Genomic DNA, 19,769 nt, shown 5'->3' with positions numbered 1-19,769 from the left:
TCTTGGCCACTGTGAACAGTGCTGCTATGAACATGGGGCTACATGTGTCTTTACGTATCAATGATTCTGAGGTTTTGGGGTATATACCCAGTAGAGGGATTGCTGGGTCATAAAGTAGTTCTATTTGCAGTTTTTTGAGGAACCACCATACTTTCCTCCATAATGGTTGTACTACTTTACATTCCCACCAACAGTGTATGAGGGTTCCTTTTTCTCCACAGCCTCTCCAACATTTGTTATTACCCGTCTTGTTGATAATAGCTAATCTAACAGGGGTGAGGTGGTATCTCATTGTAGTCTTGATCTGCATTTCTCTAATAACTAATGAAGCTGAGCATCTTTTCATATATCTGTTGGCCATTTGTATTTCTTCCTGGGAGAAGTGTCTGTTCATGTCCTCTTCCCATTTTTTATTGGATTGTTTGTTTGTTTGTTGTTGAGTTTTATGAGTTCTTTGTAAATTTTGGATATTAGGCCCTTATCTGAGCTATTGTTTGAAAATATCAGTTCCCATTTAGTTGGATGGCTGTTTATTTTGATATCAGTTTCTCTTGCTGAGCAAAAACTTTTTATTCTGATGTAGTCCCACTCATTTATCTTTGCCTTCACTTCTCTTGCCATTGGAGTCAGGTTCATAAAATGTTCTTTAAAACCCAGGTCCATGAGTTTAGTACCTATGTCTTCTTCTATGTACTTTATTGTTTCAGATCTTATATTTAGGTCTTTGATCCATTTTGAATTAATTTTAGTACACGGGGACAGGCTGTAGTTGAGTTTCATTCTTTTGCATGTGGCTTTCCAGTTTTCCCAACACCATTTGTTGCAGAGGCTTTCTTTTCTCCATTTTGTGTTGTTGGCCCCCTTATCAAAGATTATTTGACCATATATATGTGGTTTTATTTCTGGGCTTTCTATTCTGTTCCATTGGTCTGAGTGTCTATTTTTCTGCCAATACCATACAGTTTTGATTATTGTGGCCCTATAATATAGTTTAAAGTCAGGTATTATAATGCCCCCAGCTTCATTCTTTTTCCTTAGGATTGCTTTAGCTATTCGGGGTTTTTTATAGTTCCATATAAATCTTATGATTTTTTGTTCCATTTCTTTAAAAAATGTCATAGGAATTTTGATGGGAATTGCATTAAATTTATATATTACTTTGGGTAATATTACCATTTTAATTATATTTATTCTTCCTATCCAAGAACAAGGAATATTTTTCAATCTCATTGTGTCTTTTTCTATTTCTCTTAGCAATGCCTTGTAGTTTTTGTTATATAGGTCCTTTACATTCTTTGTTATGTTTATTCCTAGGTATTTTATTTTTTTTGTTGCAATAGTGAAGGGGATTATTTTTTTGAGTTCGTTTTCTAATATTTCATTGTTGGCATATAGAAAGGCTATGGACTTTTGTATGTTGATTTTGTATCCTGCGACCTTACTGTCTTGGTTTATTGTTTCTAGTAATCTTTTTGTGGAGTCCTTTGGGTTTTCGATGTATAGGATCATATCATCAGCAAAAAGTGATACCTTTACTTCTTCTTTTCCGATATGGATGCATTTTATTTCTTTGTCTTGTCTGATTGATCTGGCCAGAACTTCTAGCACCATGTTAAATAAGAGTGGAGAGAGTGGACAACCCTGTCTTGTTCCTGATTTAAGGTGGAGTCCTCAGTTTTATGCCATTTAATATGATGTTGGCTGATGGTTTATCATATATGGCCTTTATCATGTTGAGATATTTTCCTTCTATACCCATTTTGTTGAGAGTCTTAAACATAAAATTGTGTTGTATTTTATCGAAAGCCTTTTCTGCGTCTATTGATAAGATCATGTGGTTTTTGTTCTTTGTTTTGTTGATATGGTGTATTATGTTAACCGTTTTACGTATGTTGAACCATCCTTGAGATTCTGGGATGAATCCCACTTGATCATGATGTATTATTTTTTTAATATGTTGTTGTATTCGGTTTGCCAGTATTTTGTTTAGTATTTTAGCATCTGTATTCATTAGAGATATTGGTCTGTAGTTTTCTTTCTTTGTGCCATCTTTGCCAGGTTTTGGTATGAGGGTTATGTTGGCCTCATAAAATGTGTTTGGAAGTATTGCTTCTTCTTCAATTTTTTGGAAGACTTTGAGTAGAATAGGAACCAAGTCTTCTTTGAATGTTTGATAGAATTCACTAGTATAACCGTCTGGGCCTGGACTTTTATTTTTGGGGAGGTTTTTAATAGTTTTTTCTATTTCCTCCCTGCTGATTGGTTTGTTTAGGCTTTCTGCTTCTTCATGACTCAGTCTAGGAAGGTTGTATTGTTCTAGGAATTTATCCATTTCTTCTAGATTGTTGTATTTGGTGGCATATAATTTTTCATAGTATTTACAATAATTCTTTGTATATCTATGATGTCTGTGGTGATCTCTCCTCTTTCATTTTGGATTTTTATTTATTTGAGTCCTGTGCCTTTTTTCCTTGGTGAGTCTTGCCAAAGGTTTGTCAATTTTGTTGATCTTTTCAAAGAACCAGCTCCTTGTTTTATTGATTTTTTCTATAGTTTTTCTGTTCTCTATTTCGTTTATTTCTGCTCTGATTTTTATTATCTCCTTTCTTCGGCTGGTTTTGGGTTGTCTTTGTTCTTTTTTTTCTAGTTCCTTAAGGTGTGAAGTTAAGTGGTTTACTTGGGCTCTCTCTTGTTTGTTCATATAGGCCTGAAGTGATATGAACTTTCCTCTTATTACTGCTTTTGCTGCATCCCAGAGATTCTGATATGTGGTATTTTCATTTTCATTTGTCTGTATATATCTTTTGATCTCTGCACTTATTTCTTCTTTGACCCATTCATTTTTTAGAAGTATGTTGTTTAGTTTCCACATTTTTGTGGGTTTTTCCCCCTCTTTTTTGCAATTGAATTCTAGTTTCAAGGCTTTATGATCAGAGAATATGCTTGGTACAATTTCAATTTTTCTAAATTTGCTGATATTGTCTTTGTGGCCCAACATATGGTCAATTCTTGAGAAGGTTCCATGTACACTAGAGAAAAATGTATACTCTGTCGCTTTGGGATGAAGTGTCCTGTAGATGTCTATCATATCCAGGTGTTCTAGTATTTCGTTTAAGGCCACTATATCTTTATTGATTCTCTGTTTGGATGACCGATCTAGAGCCGTCAGCGGTGTATTGAAGTCTCCAAGTGTGATTGTATTTTTGTCAGTTTTTGTTTTAAGGTCAATAATTAGCTGTCTTATATATTTTGGTGCTCCTTGGTTTGGTGCATATATATTAAGGATTGTTATGTCTTCTTGATTCAGTGTCCGCTTAATCATTATGAAATGACCATTTTTGTCTCTGAGTACTTTTTCTGTCTTGTAGTCAGCATTATCAGATATGAGTATTGCTACACCTGCTTTTTTTTGGGTGTTGTTTGCTTGGAGTATTGTTTTCCAGCCTTTCACTTTGAATTTGTTTTTATCCTTGTTGCTTAGATGAGTTTCTTGTAGGCAGCATACAGTTGGATTTTCTTTTTTAATCCATTCTGCTACTCTGTGTCTTTTTATTGGTAAATTTAATCCATTTACATTTAGTGTAATTATTGACACTTGTGGGTTCCCTATTGCCATTTTATAAATTGCTTTCTGTTAGTTTTGTATCTTGTTTGATTCTTCTCTTTTGTTTTTCTATTGTTTGTTTTTGTTTGTTTGTATTCCATACTTCTTTCTTCTGTTGCTACCTTTTTTAAGTCAAGTGTTTTTTGGTGTTTTTTTCAAGGGTGGTTACCATTAAGTAATGAAAAGGGTACCTACCATATTCATTGTAGTACCCTTTCTTATGAGTATTTCTGCGCTTCATCGTCCTTTGCTACTGTTAATCTTCGTCCTTTCTCCCCCCCTTTTTTTTTTCTTTTGTTGTCACAGTTTAAATTTGGTTTTATTGTTTTCTTGGTGGAGCTGTTACTTGTGGTTTTGTTTTCCTTTATTCTTTGAATCTGGTTGGAAAACCCCCTTTAGTATTTCCTGGAGTTGGGGCTTTCTGATGATAAATTCTCTCATCTTTTCTGTATTTGTGAATATTTTTATATCTCCTTCGTACTTGAAGGATAGCTTTGATGGGTATAGTATTCTTGGCTGAAAGTTTCTCTCTTTCAGGGCTTTGAATATTGGGGTCCACTCTCTTCTAGCTTGTAGAGTTTCTGCTGAGAAGTCTGATGATAATCTAATAGGTCTTCCTTTATATATTGTATTCTTCTTTTCCCTGGCTTCCTTGAGAATTTTTTCTTTGTCATTGGTTTGTGTCATCTTCATTATGATGTGCCTTGGAGTGGGTTTGTTGGGGTTAAGAAAACTCGGTGTTCTGTTTGCTTCTTGAATTTGAGGCTTTAGTTCTTTCCACAGGCTTGGGAAGTTCTCATCTATTATTTGTTTGAGTATATTCTCCATTCCATTTTCTTTCTCTTCTCCCTCTGATATACCTATTATTCTTATGTTATTCTTTCTGATGGAGTCAGACAATTCCTGTAGGGCTTTCTCGTTTTTTATTATTTTTGAGTCTCTTTCTTCTTCTCTCTGTTGTGCCTCAAGTTGCTTGTCTTCTATTTCACTAATCCTATCTTCTATCTGGGCTGTTCTATTAGCTAAGCTTGTTATCTCGTTTTTCAGTTCGTGAATTGAGTTTTTCATTTCTGTTTGATTTGTTTTTATAGTTTCAATTTCCTTGGTAATATATTCTTTGTGATCGTTGAGTTGTTTTCTGATTTCCCTAAATTGCCTTTCTGTGTTTTCTTGTATATCTCTGAGTATTTTTAAGATTTCTATTTTAAATTCTCTGTCATTTGGCTCCAAGGCTTCCAGTATGCTAAATCTTTTCTCCATAGATTTTTCCACATCCACTTGTGTTACCTCTCTATCTTTTGTTTCCATAATATTCGATTTCCTTTTTCTTAGTGGCATCTGAAGGTTGTCTTGTTGATATTGTTAATTAGAATTAATAAAGAATAAAAAGGGGGAAAAAAAAAAAAGAAAAACACTCCACACACAAAAAAAGTAATGATTTATTATTTCCCTCTTTTTTCTTTCTTCTCCTCCCCTCCTCTCACCTCTTTAGGTAAATATCGTGATGACCTATGAATTATATTATGCTAAATGGAACAAAAACTGCCTATAACGGAGGGCCTGATTTGGGGTGAAGAGTTCAAGGGGCAAAAAAGGGAGTAGGGACCTACTAAATGCAAAAAAAAAAAAAAAAAAGGAGGATATCTTAGACAAGCATAAAATGATTTGCTTGTAAGTGATGGTCGACTAAGAGATATAATGAGAGGGATAAGAGGGAAACAGAAAAAATGAGAGAAAAAATAATATTTAAAGAAGAAAAAAATAAAAATAATAAGTAAAAATCTGTTGTATTAAGTGGAGTGAAGACTAAATACAATGGAGACTTTGGGTTGGGAGGAATGCTAGTGAGTTAAAAAGCAATGTAAAAAGTACCCAAAATGCCACAAAAACAAACAAATAAAGGAAAACCAAGAACAAAAGCAGAAAAGAAAAAAAAAAAAAAAGAACAAACAACAAAAACAAAAAAACTTGAGTCCCAAATTAAATAATTTGTTCGTGATTGAGGATTAAATGAGAGAAAAAGTTAAAGGAGAAAAGAAGGAATGAATAGAAAGGAAAAAATAAGAAAAAGAGAGAAACAAAGGAAGAAAAAAAGGAAAGGGAAAAAAAACAAAAAGAAAACAAAAGGGGAGAGAGTGAGAGTTAAGGGTTTTGGAGTGTAACCCTAAGGGAGAGTAAGGATGAAGAAAAGAAATAAAATGTAACACTCATGGGTAGTGTAGTTCAAGAAAAGGGTAGCATAAGATGGGCAGAGAATAAAAGGACCGAGGTGGAGGAAATACAAATAAAGGCAATAAGAAAGAAGAGAGAAACAACAACAACAAAGAATTAGTGGAACAAGTTATAAAGTCTGTGGATTTTTCTTGATTTTGAGAGGTTAACTTCTTCCTTTTTCTTTTCTCTCCCTCTTCCTGGTCGGTGACTCTGTACCCCAGGTTCTGCCCCTGTGTCACGCTTAGGTAGGGATTTGCAATTGATGGGATTCTATGGCAATGTCATATAATTGGCTTTAGTCTCGCTGGTAGTCAAGGCTTGTTGGCATTTGTAGAGTCCAACAATGAGAGAGAGTTTGCTTTCCTGGAGTCTCTCCCCTAGTCTCCCCTTCCTGAATTAGCAGCCTGGTGATCCAGCTATGAGGCTGCCACTGCTTCTGTCTGAGGAGTAAGAGGCTCAAAGAGCTGGGAAATCCCCACTCTATCCTCACTCAGCACAAGGCTCTGGGTAAGGCTCTGGCAGTCAGAGCCTCCAGCGTAATCAGGTGGGACTGGGAGTCAATTGTTGTCAAGGTGACTGTTCAGTGCCTACCATTCAGTTGGACTACTCAACCCAGGCTTTCCACACTTTGTAGCCTGTTTTGGCTGGAAAGAAGATGCACTATTTGCTGCTTGCTATATAGATCTTAATATCTGCCAAGTCCCTCTTGTTAGGTATATCCCTGAATATGGAGGCTCTGTCAATCAGAAGTTGCCCCCGCCCCTTTAGCGAAAGGCACTGAAAAATATTATGCCTCTTGTCTTGGATCGCTGAACTGGGAGAGATCTTATCAGTTAGAGCCCTGTGGGTGCGTAGATTTCGTGGGTTAAGCTAATTTCAGTGATTGGATCCGCAGCTGTGCTCCAGAGAGTATTTCAGGCTGCCTGTGCGCCCCTCCCCCAACGCTTGATTGTTAGCTCGAATGGCTGGGTGAGGTGCCCCGTCCACGGAGAGAATCTCCTGACTAGGAAAGACAGGTTTGGCGCCCCTCCCGGGCTGCGGCATGGGGCGCGCGCGCACGGCTTCTCAGAGCACGCCAGTGGTGGCCGGCACTCCCCGGGACGCGGCTCGGGGTGCGGGCGCGTGGCTTCTCAGAGCACACCGGTGGTTGCCGGCACTCCCCGGGACGCGGCTCGGGGCACGGGCGCGCAGCTTCTCAGAGCACGCTGGTGGTTGCTGGCACTCTCGGGGACGCGGCGCGGGCAGCTGCACGTGTGAGTTGACTCACCACAGGCGTATTCCCTCCTCGGCAACAGTCCTTTCACTTTCAGTGTGTGTGTGGAACTCCGGGATGCTCCGAGGATAAATTTTTCTGTTTCTAGTTTATAAATTTGTTGAGATTTTGGGGAGATCTGTCGGACGCGCTGCTCACGGCGCCATTTCCGTGACGTCACTTGCCAAATAATATATTTATAAAACATTACTCAGTAGCAAGCATTCATGAACCATGGAATATAATGCTTGAGACTATTTTTAAATAAAGTCTTTAAAACAAATTAGAGAAATAATTCCAATTGCTATCTCAAAGCTTAAAAAATGTTTATTCTGTTAGATATGTGATCATCATGCATTATATTAGATAGATACAAAATTATTGTGAGAAAATACAAATAATGAAAAAAGCAAATAAACCTTTTAAGAAGATTCAAATGATATCCTATTTACTTAAAAATTATGTTTACAACCACTTTTTTTATAAATTTTTATTAATGTTAATGGGGTGATGTCAATAAATCAGGGTAGATATATTCAAAGAAAACATGTCCAGATTATCTTGTCATTCACTTATGTTGCATACCCATCACCCAAAGTCAGATTGTCCTCCGTCACCTTTTATCTCGTTTTCTTTGTGCCCCTTTTCAGTAAAAGATCCACTGATTTTAGTGTTATAGTTGTATCACATTTACATGTAATTTTGATGTATACAAACCAGTTTATTTTAAATGCACTATAATTATACTATATATATATATATATATATATTGATCTGCTTTCAAATTATGCTGTGAAAAAAGGATGTTACTTTTAGTTTACTGCACAATGTCACTTAGTTCAAAAAACTTCAAATACATCTACATAAATTTCCTAAGCCATCAGTCTTGTAATTGCCATAACACTATTCATTAAAGTAACAGTAATATAAAATATATCCAGGCAATTTGCCCAGCACAAAGTATAGTACATAGTTGTCTTCACTAAGTACTCAAATGCCATTAATGAAAACTAATAGCCCATCAAAATTTATATTAAAGTACTATGAGAAATCTCTGAAGGACTACATAGGATACTATTCCAGCAATTTCTGTCACCTTAAATTGCTATGTTCCAATATGTTGCTCTATTTAACGCTAATTACCGAACAGAGTTGATAAATACTACAATTCCAAAGTGCATCAGAGTACTATTTTTTAACCAGATTACAATGAGTAATCAGAGAATGGTCTCATTACCATAAATAGAATAAATTATCTCAACTTTACCATACTTAAACAAATTAAATAGTGATTGTTTCTTCTTTGTAAACTGCTAAATGTTAACTTTTCTGGAATAATTTTTTAAAAAATTACACAATTCATGTTTATGATATTAAAAAATAACAAATTTGGAAATATGTAACTTTTTGAATAGAGAAATAATTATTTTATATTGTCTCATGGCTTCCTTTTCATTTAAACAGAAGAAATAGTAAAATGTTTAGAGGGGAAAATATGTAGTATGTTTTAGATTTATTATAGACTTTTTAGTTAATATAATTACAACATTTTAATTAGAGCTTGAAAACAAATAAGGAAAACTTAGGAATAATTTTAAAATCTACCATAAGATATACTGTCAGTAAAACATACACACAGTAGATGTTACAGCATGTTGGACCGTAACAAATAATTTGGAGTCATATGATCTGGTGAGCATTATTCATTTAAACTGCAGTTAATCAGACCTGAGCCTTTGAACTATTTGGCAATTCTGTTCAACCCCGATTTGACATAGATGAATGGTATCTGATCATACAGTATTTTGGGGGGACATATGTATCTTACACCTAAATATACGTAAATTAAAAAAAATAACTTGTGACTGAGCACCAATATATTTAAACTTTTCTTTTTTCTGCTTTTGTAATTAGTATCAGTATAGTCTTATATATTGTGAGAAAAAAATATTAAGCATTACAAAGTTGAAAAAATGTCTGCATCAATTTAATTTTAATTAATAGCATCCCATATTTAAACTATAACTATTCAAGAAATATCTTGACTAGTGTAGGAAAAGAGACCATAAATCATATGTACCTTTAAAAAAGTATGAATGGTTTAGCTTTTTAAAATAATATATATAATTGTTCTATATAGCTTTTGATATAAATGTACCAAACTGAGCAGTACTCAAAAGGCCAGTGATAAGATTATTTTGCACTGAATTGACTGCTGATGAGATTGTGTGCGGGAGGAAAATGACTCTGTTACCTTGGAACAGAGATTAAAGCTTTGCCTAAGAGGTGTGAGTAGCTTTAGAAGGACAGGTAGGTGACTCAGAAACCTTTACGAAAGTATTCTTTAGTTAGTTCAAAGTAAGACGCAAATAATACTTGTAAAATTGTAAGGACTGCTAAGATTTCAATGTGGAAGAAGATTTTAGGTTTTTTAAAGGATGTATTTTGACTTCATCATTTCCAATATTGTTTTCAATGGAGGAAAAAAATATTGAGACTCCTTAAATTGGAATATATCCTATATTGGAATATTTCTATATGGATAGTAGAATGCATAAAAGCTGCATAGTTATAAAAAGTAGCTATAAGATATACTGTCAGTAAATCCTCAGAATTATTTAACCATATTCTATTATTTGAAACTTTATCTGCACTGTTCCATTGCAACATTTTTTTTAATAGCTAATATACCTTCAAGTTTTTTCCATGCAAAATAAATCTAGGAACTCATGTATTTTTTCTCATGATATTGTGTCATCCTGACTTTTCAAAGGAATTGGAAAAATCTAGTCAGAGTTGGAGAATACTTAGTGTAGAATAAAATAAATTACCACTCTTCCTACTAAAAACAAACAAAAAACCTTTGTACCAATAACATTACTTTTTAAAAAAAAAAAATCTGATAAGGATGAGAACTGTATGTATTGGCAAACTCAGAGTTACATTTCTTATTTAGGAATATTATGTCATGATTTATTTTTTTTAGTGGGTTTCCACATATAAAAATGAAGGCAATATGAAGGAATCAAATAAGGACTATCATTCTGAGTTTCTTTATAAAAGCACATGGATTTTTGTTTATTTATGATTTATATTTCAAACATGACATTCATAATTTAATATACTACTAAATAAAGAGTTATAAAATGGTGCTTCTTTTAAAAACACCAGTTTTATTTTTATTTTCTGATTCAAGAGAATGTCCACTGGTAGATATTCCATCCAATTCAATTGAAGGTATTGAGTTGCAATAACATAAAATATTGGTAACTATGTTTTTAAATGGGCAAATTTCCTCCTGTAATGCGCTATAAGGTGGAGGTTTTGTAGTTTTTATTTTCAAGTGGATACATTATTTTGGAAAGACAAGAATATAGCAAATGAGAGCACCAAAAATTATTTATTTGTGACAGCATTTATTTTTTAACTTTTCCCAGAAATATATTTATATTTACATTCACACATATATTTCTCAACAGTCATTTTACAGTACTAATTATTTGGCAGTGTCAAGAGTTGGGTAGTAACTATAATAATGTCATTCATATTTTAGTAATTAGGATAGAACAATAAATTATCCAAGAAAGAGCAGCCAATTGAAATAATTTAAAAAATTTTGGAAACTTATAATAGACACTGTGTTTAATCCAGAATGGAATGCTAGTTTGCTGATTCTCAAACAGCATTTTTTTTTAAATTGCTCAAGAAACACGGTAAAGACAATTTATATTAATTGAAATCAGATTTGAAGTTATGTAATATGAATGTTAACAGCATACATTATTTAAAATGAGTAAAAATCATAACATTTAGAGATAGCAAAAACTGTGGTTTTGGCCCTGGCCGGTTGGCTCAGCGGTAGAGCGTCGGCCTGGCGTGCGGGGGACCCGGGTTCGATTCCCGGCCAGGGCACATAGGAGAAGCGCCCATTTGCTTCTCCACCCCCCCTCCTTCCTCTCTGTCTCTCTCTTCCCCTCCCGCAGCCAAGGCTCCATTGGAGCAAAGATGGCCTGGGCACTGGGGATGGCTCCTTGGCCTCTGCTCCAGGCGCTAGAGTGGCTCTGGTCGCAGCAGAGCGATGCCCCAGAGGGGCAGAGCATTGCCCCCTGGTGGGCAGAGAGTCGCCCCTGGTGGGCGTGCCGGGTGGATCCCGGGCGGGAGTCTGTCTGACTGTCTCTCCCCGTTTCCAGCTTCAGAAAAATACAAACAAAAACAAAAAACAAACAAACAAACAAAAAAACTGTGGTTCTGTGCCTGGCCAGTTGGGTCAGTGGACGGAGCGTTGGCCCAGCATGCAGACTTCTGGGGCTTGATCCTCTGGTCAGGGTGCACAGGAGAAGCAACTATCTGCTTGTCTTCCATACCCACTCCCCCTTATCTCCCACTTTCCCTCTTGCAACCAGTGGCTTAACTGGGTTGGTCCCAGTGTCAGCCTCTGGCACTGAGGATAGCTCAATTGATTTGAGCATTGGCCCCAGATGGTGGTTGTTAGGTGGATCCTGGTCAGGGTACATGAATTTGGGAGCCTGTCTCTCTAGCTACACTCTCTCACTTAACAACAACAACAATGACAACAAAAAACAAACAAACACAAAAAAACTATGGTTCAAAACTTTTTATTTTGAAAGATTAAAATTTGAGATCTTAAAATAATTACCATATTTTTTGCTCCATAAGACACACTTGACCATAAGACACAACTAGATTTTAAGGAGGAAAATAAAAAAAAATATTCTGAACCAAATGGTGTGTTAAAATATTTAATAAAATATACCACAATAATATTTCACAATGTAAACTCAACAGCAGTATTAACAACCATTAGAACTGTTATTACCAAATAAGAAGAGACATTAATGTTCAAATACTCTTCTAGTTGTCCGGGCACCCCAGCAACTCATCATCACTAGTGTCAGAATTTAGGAGCTCAGTTGCTCACAATCACTGGTATCACTTTCTTCACTATTTTTATATATGATACCACCTTCAGTGCCATCTAAGTTATTGCTAATGTGCTGGTGCTCATTCTACATATATTTACCAGCGCAGCTCCCCACAGCAGCTAAAAAAAAATGAACTTTCGCTCAATAAGACACACAGGCATTTTCCCTCCATTTTGGGGGGAAAAAAGTGTGTCTTATGGAGCAAAAAACATGGTATATATAAGCTTCCTTTCACTTATTTTTATTGGTTTTACTTTGTTGTGTATACATAGTTACAAGTATACCCCTGAGTATGTCTCATTCCCTCTCCCCTTTGTTCTCCTTGATATTCCTTTGACCCTCCCCTCACCACTTTCCCCACTATCCTCCATGATTTAGTATCCTGCCCTATATGTGTCTGTCTTATGTTTATATACTTTCACTAATTCCTTTCCTTTCTTTGAACCCCTCCTCTCTTTCCATTTTCCCTCTGCTCGCTTTCCCTCTGGACTCTGACCCCTTCTCTACCTCTCTTCTGTTCCTCAGTTCACATTGTTCAGTGAATTTCTCATATGACTGAAGTCATATGATATTTTTCTTTCTCTGCTTGGCTTATTTCGCTTAGCATAATAGACTACAGGTCCATCCATGTTGTGGCAAAGTGTAGGATTTCCTATTTTTCAATGCCGCGTAGTATTCCATTGTGTATATGTACCACTACTTTTTGATGCATTTGTCTACCAATGGACACTTGGGCTGTTTCCAAAACTTGGATATTGTAAACAATGCTGCAATAAACATGGGGGTGAATTTCTTCTTTTGAATTGGTGATTTGGTATTCTTAGGATACATTACAAAAAGTGGGATAGTTGGGTCAAAAGGCAGTTCTATTTTTATTTTTTTAAAGGAATCTCTATATTGTTCTCCACAATGGCTGCACCAGACTGCATTCCCACCAGCATTGAAGGAGGGTTCCCCTTTCTCCACATCCTCATCAGCACTTGTTATGTGTTGTTTTGTTAATGAGCGCCATTCTGACAGGTGTGAGGTGGTATCTCATTGTGGTTTTAATTTTCATTTCTCTAATAATTAGTAATGTTGAACATTTTTTCATATGCCAATTGGCCATCTGTATGTCCTGTTTATTCAGTTCTTTTGCCAAATTTTTGATTGGGTTTACTTTCCTGGTGTTGAGTTTTACAAGTACTTTGTAGATTTTGCTTTTTAACCCCTTATCAGACATGTTGGTGAATATGTTCTTTCATTGTGTGGGTTGTCTTTTTATTTTGTTCATATTGTCTTTTGCTGTGCAAAAGCTTTTTAATTTGATATAGTCCCATTTGTTCATGTTGTTCTTTATTTCACTTGCTCTTGGTGTTAGGTCAGCAAATATATTGCTGCGAGAGATATCGGAAAGCTTACTGCCTATGTTTTCTTCCAAGATGATCATGATTTCATGACCTACATTCAAGCCTTTTATCTATTTTGCATTGATTTTTGTGAATGATGTAAGTTTGTGGTCTAGTTTTATCTTTTACATGTATTTGTCCAATTTTCCCAACACCATTTGTTAAAGAGACCATCCTTACTCCATTGTATGCTCTTACCTCCTTTGTCAAATATCAGTTGTCCATAAAGGTGTGAGTTTATTTCTGGGTTTTCTGTTCTGTTCCATTGATCCATATGCCTGTTCTTATGTCAATACCAAGCTGTTTTGAGTACAATGGCCTAGTACTATAACTTGATATAAGAGAGTGTGATACCCCCCATTTTATTCTTCCTTTCCAAGATTGCTGAGGCTATTTGTGTTCTTTTTTGGTTCCATATAAATTTTTAGAATATTTGTTCTATATCTTTGAAATATGTCATTGATATTTTAATAGAAATTGCATTGAATTTATATATTGCTTTGGGTAGCATAGATATTTTAATTATATTTATTCTTCCTATCCATGAACACGATATGTCTTTCACTTGTTTGTATCTTCCTTGATTTCCTTTATCAATGTTTTATAATTTTCTGAGAACAGGTCTTCAACATCCTTGATTAAATTTACTCCTAGGTACTTTATTTTTTTTGGTTGTAATAGTGAAGGGGATTGTTTCATTAATTTCTCTTTCTGACAGTTTATTGGTGTATATAAATGCCACTGATAGAGTGTCAGCCTGGCGTGCAAGAGTCCCGGGTTTGATTCCCGGCCAGAGCACACAGGAGAAGTGCCCATCTGCTTCTCCACCCCTCCCCCTCTCCTTCCTCTCTCTCTCTTCCCCTCCTGCAGCCAAGGCTCCATTGGAGCAAAGTTGGCCCGGGCACTGAGGATGGCTCTATGGCCTCTGCCTCAGGCACTAGAATGGCTCTGGTTGCAACAGAGCAATGCCTCAGATGGGCAGAGCATTGCCCCCTGGTGCGCATGCCGGGTGGATCCTGGTCGGGCGTATGTGGGAGTCTGTCTGACTGCCTCCTCATTTCCAACTTCAGAACAATACAAAAAATAAATAAATAAATGCCACTGGTTTCTGAATACTGATTTTATAACCTGCCACCTTTCTGAATTCATTTATCAGTTCCAGTAGTTTCTTGACTGAGACTTTAGGGTTTCCTATGTACAGTAACAAGTCATCAGCAAATAATGAAAATTTTACTTCTTCTTTTCCAATTTAAATATTTTTTATCTCTTCTTCTTGCCTGATTGCTGTAGCTAGGACATCCAGAATTATGTTGAATAAGAGTGGTGAAAGGGGCACCCCTGCCTTGTTCCTGTTCTTATGGGGATTGCTTTTAATTTTTGTCCATTGAGTATAAAGTTGGCTGTCATAGATACAGACTTGAAAGTCAGTCTGATGTAAGGCAGCTCTAGGCACCTCAGCAGTAAAAATCATATATAGTTGGTTGTCACTGACTTATGATCCATTATCATCCCTCCAGCTCCCTTTTGAAATCAGTAGAAGTTATCAAGGAAAAAGTACTTACTAAAAAATTAAAACACAGATCATGGTTGATTTATATTCATTTTAACCAGAGATCCCTGCGATATCCAGACTATTGTGACAAAATAATACCATTTGCATTTAATACTCACCTTACTGTGATTTCCAGGCCCTACCTACTCAGACTATCAGAAGGTCCAAGGTGATCAACCTTAGAAATTGCCCAATATGATGAGATCTGTTTATTATGATCTTACTTATTTAGTTTTAAATTTTTGAACTGATGAGTTGAATTACCAGCTAGACCAGATGTGGCCAACAGTTTTTGCCCCCAGGCCAGATTAGAAAGAAAACTTTTTTCACAGGCCAGACGAAATATTAAAATTAAAAAATGTTAAATACAAAAACAATTTGAATAAACAAAATTTTATTATATAATTTGTTTATGAATAAATGTTAGTGAAAAAATTTTAATATACAATATTATTTTAATAAAAATATTTTTAATAAATTATAATTACATACCATATAAATAACCAAACTGTATCATAATCAAAACAATATTTAATTAATAGAATGAGCTTGAAGGGGTTATATCACAAATAAAACAATTATTTTATTTTACAAACAGCCTGGACACGTTTTCAGTTATCAACTGCAGCTATTGTCTATGCTAGAATGTCACTTGATTCAGCACACTTGACCACAAAAGTAACGAATTGTTTGACCTTGGGAGCACACTGGCAAACTCCGCCTAAAAGAATGTGAGTTTCACATCGTTGCTAAACCTTAAACAGTTCATATCGAGTACAGATGAGTACAAAAGTTGTAAATCTTTATAATTGAATTTTTTAAAAAATAAAGAAGTATTGCATATTCATTTGGCCAATTATTAGAAGTTAACCTTAGATTAGTCACACATGGAATTCTTTTCCACATATCACTATCTTCTTAAATATCTCAATTTCCAGTAATCAAAGACGCTTCCGCTTCTGAGTAGCTGAGATTTTAAAGTAGCAGAGAATATTAAAAATTTAATTGCGGGACACATAAATCCATTAGGCAGGCTGGATCCAGCCCGCGGGCTGTATGCTGGCCATGCCTGTGCTAGACCATCCAGATGAATGTGTGCGGTAAATGGTAGGAAATACGGGTCATAGACTTTGGAGAAAAGCAAGCGTCTAAACTAGTTCAAGTTTAAAGATTTACTGGATTGGACTACTTTTTTTATTTTTTCAGAGACAGAGAGAGAGTCAGAGAGAGGGATAGACAGGGACAGACAGACAGGAATGGAGAGAGATGAGAAGCATCAATCATCAGTTTTTCATTGCAACACTTTAGTTGCTCATTGATTGCTTTCTCATATGTGCCTTGACTATGGGGCTACAGTAGAACAAGTAACCCCTTGCTCAAGCCAGAGACCTTGGGTCCAAGCTGGTGAACTTTTGCTCAAACCGAATGAGCCACGCTCAAGCTGGTGCCTCAGGGTCTCGAACCTGGGTCCTCCGCATCCCAGTCCGACGCTCTATCCACTGTGCCACTGCCTGGTCAGGCTGGACTACTTTTTAAAATTTAAAAGAAAACTTTTACCACAGTAAATAAAACAATGTATTATATTTCATTTCCAGAGTTGTCTAAATTATTTTTCTTAAATATGACTTGTTTTTTTGTTTTTGTTTTTCTTTTTACATTTTTTTAACTGTCAAATTATCTGTTAGCAAATTATTCATAATATAATACTAAATTTTCATTTTGTATCTTAGGCCATATTTATATGACAAGAGTGCCATATTTTATCCAATTTTATCTTTTTTTTATAAGCCGTAATGGTTTATATCTTCCCTTTAAAATGTATAAATATCTATTATTTAAGTTTTCATTTGAAAAACATATTCTGAAGAAAAAATTATGAATTAAACACCTATAAATTCTTCTTTATTTCAGTTTTATTGCAGCAATTTGCCTATCGTCTAACTCATACTGGTCTATCACCTGAGTAAAGCTTAGTTCTTTGTTTTCTTCAGACATAGATGACCACAGATCATAAAGCAGCAGCTGGTGACAGCTCCTGCACTTCTTGATTAACAGCTTAACTGAGACAGCTCATTCTTTTTTACAGAGACAGAGGGAAAGACAGAGAGTGGGACAGATAGGGACGGACAGAGATAGACAGGCAGGTAGAGAGATAAGCAGTATCAGTTCTTCATTGTGGCTCCTTAGTCATTCATTGATTGCTTTCTCATATGTACCTTGACCAGAGGGCTACAGCAGAGTGAGTGACCTCTTGCTCAAGCCAGCAACCTTTGGGCTCAAACCAGCAACCATGGAGTATTGTCTATGATCCCATGCTCAAGCCAGTGACCCTGCACTCAAGCTGGTGAGTCCATGCTCAAGCCAGTGCCCTTGGGTTTTGAACACGGGTCCTCTGTGTCCCAGTCTGACACTTGATCCACTGCACCACTGCCTGGTCAGGCAGAAACAGCTCATTCTTGATCTGTGCATTTTAAATAGCTTTAGCTACCAAGTAAGGTCTTCTTTCTCCTTAACATGCTTCACCTGTTTTGCTTTTTCCATATTTGGGAAGATTCTCTTTGACAGATTATTTTGGAGATCACTGTACAATCCAGTATTGAGTAATTCAGATTCACATGCATTGATATTCTTGAAGGTATTTTTCAAATACATCATTTCTTCAAATTATGTTTATGTATTCAAATTTTCTTAAAATTCTAGTTTTCTTCTGTTGAGGATGCTGATTTCTTCATTTCCTACTTTTAGAACTTTTACCACACTTTAACAGAAATCAAATGAAGATCTTTTCCTTAATCTATGCTTTCTCTAAGTGTTGCCCTCAGAGGGTGTTTTCTTGAACTACAGCGTGAGGCAGTGGTGGATTGGTATAGGCCAGCAGAGTGCAAGAAAAAAATCCAGCTGAGTCTCATGGATATTCCATCTTTGAAAATGAAATGCTGATTTACCTCAGGAAAGGGAGCTGCACAGGTTCCCACAGCTGACTCCCGGGTCCAGTTATCAGGTGCTACTTGCTGCCCAGCACAGTGCATCTCCCCAGCATCCCCAGAGAGTGCAGAATGCATGGGCAGCCTCGGCTCTCTGCTTATTTGGTTTTAAATTGACCTTCTTATTATATGCTATTTCCAAGAGAAATCCAGGACTACTTCCTGAGGAAGATTCCAATCGCTGACTTTCAGATACTTGGTTTGCAGACATAACACACTACCTACTAAAGAGCTGAACCAGTTTCAGAATTATCCCCATTCATCATAGCTGCCCTGGTAGGTGCAGCAAAGTCATTCCTTGCTGCCTTTGGGTTCACTGATGAAAACTCAATGTCAGAAGTTCAAGACTCCATTGCTACCTGAAGAAAAATGAAAATATGTTCTTGAGTGTTTATTTAGGAATAACAAAATATAAGAAAAAAAAAAATAAGTGTACATAAAACTGCCCAGACTCCAAGTGATAATAATTACAGGTTGTAATTTTTTCTAAAATTCTTTATCTTTTTCTCTCACTCACTCACATATAGCCCTTTTGCCTAAAGCATGCCCTAGGCATTAGAGTGACTGAATTGGGGATATTTCTAGTATTAGCCTAAATTATTTTTAGAATCAGAATTTTTCATACAATAATGAACATTTATTATTATGTAACTACTTTACTTTAAATAAGCTACAGATACAGAGGTGAAAAAGGTACCTCAAATACCTTTCTTCATAGGGAATGGTGTTATGACATAAAACAGAGTAAGGCTTTTCAGGAAGTCTTTGCCAAGGACATGCTGTTTGAACTTATACTTCAATGACAAGGATGTACTATCCTTGTGAAAAGCACTAAGAAAGAGCTTTCTGGGCTGAGAAAATAATTTTTAAAAAGCCATGAAGTCCAGAAAGTGGTTGGTGTGTTCTGGTTAATATGAATCAGGAGGATGTGAGGGCGATCTGGCTGTGACAGCTGTCACCCCATTGATCGCCAGGGTTGATTCAGCTGATCTGGCTAGCTAGGCAGGTGTCCCCTTCCTCCCTCACCGCTCCATGTGCATCCCTCCCGAAGCTGTGTGCTTGGTCGAAGAGGAAGACCTTCCCCGCTAGAGGAGAGGACCGTTCTTCAGTCAAGGGTATACGAGTAGCTGTGCTCCCCTGCTAGAACCTCCAAAGAAGTCTCAATATGAGTCAGGAATCAGGAGTTCATTCCAGTGAACAAGAAGGTCAAAAGTGAAGAGAAATCATCTGCTAAAAAAAGACCAAGGACTTAGTTCTAATAGCCAGCTAGAGGGTTAAACAGGATTTTTACAATCTGGTTTATGTTTTAAAAGGTTACTTGATATTGTGCAAAGGCTGATCTATGAGCATGGCAAGAATAAAAGCTGGAGAACCTGAGGCTGTTCTTGGAGTTCAGGAAGGACTCCGATAGCCTGGGATGGCAGGGAGGTTGCAGAAGTCATTTGGAATTAGGTGATGGGAATATATTCTAGAAGGAAGGGGCAGATCTGCTTCAGCTTAGGGGGTGTCTTCCTTCAGTGACTCCTGTTGTGCTTCTCAGGCTGGACCTTCAATTCCTATATCAGACTCATTTTAATAACTTCCTCAGAACTTTGTTTTACTCTTAATAATTTAGCAGATATGGGGTGGTGTGTATTAGTTAAATAGAGATGCCATAACAAAATCCTACAGAATGAGTGACTTAAACAATAAAAATTAATTTTCTCACAGTTCTGGAGTCTGGAAGTCCAGGACCAAGGTGTCAGCAGTTTGTTTTTCCTCAGGCCTCCTTGGTTTGTAGATGACCACCTTCAACCCTGTCCTCTGTGCTCACATTCCTGATGTCTCTTCTT

At 36.4% G+C, this 19,769-nt stretch overlaps 1 protein-coding gene and 1 pseudogene across 1 annotated transcript in view; one reads left to right on the top strand and one right to left on the bottom strand.

Moving 5' to 3' along the window:
* LRP1B (LDL receptor related protein 1B) overlaps positions 1–19,769 on the top strand; it is a 2,108,848-nt gene that overhangs the window by 1,506,999 nt on the left and 582,080 nt on the right. The gene's annotated exons all lie outside the window — the stretch shown is intronic.
* LOC136378663 (swi5-dependent recombination DNA repair protein 1 homolog) lies at positions 16,834–18,148 on the bottom strand (annotated as a pseudogene).

This window comes from Saccopteryx leptura, chromosome 7, assembly GCF_036850995.1.
Source record: "Saccopteryx leptura isolate mSacLep1 chromosome 7, mSacLep1_pri_phased_curated, whole genome shotgun sequence".
NCBI lineage: Eukaryota > Metazoa > Chordata > Mammalia > Chiroptera > Emballonuridae > Saccopteryx > Saccopteryx leptura.
Note: the sequence above shows the minus strand (reverse complement) of the source record. Positions and strands in the feature narration are given on the sequence as shown.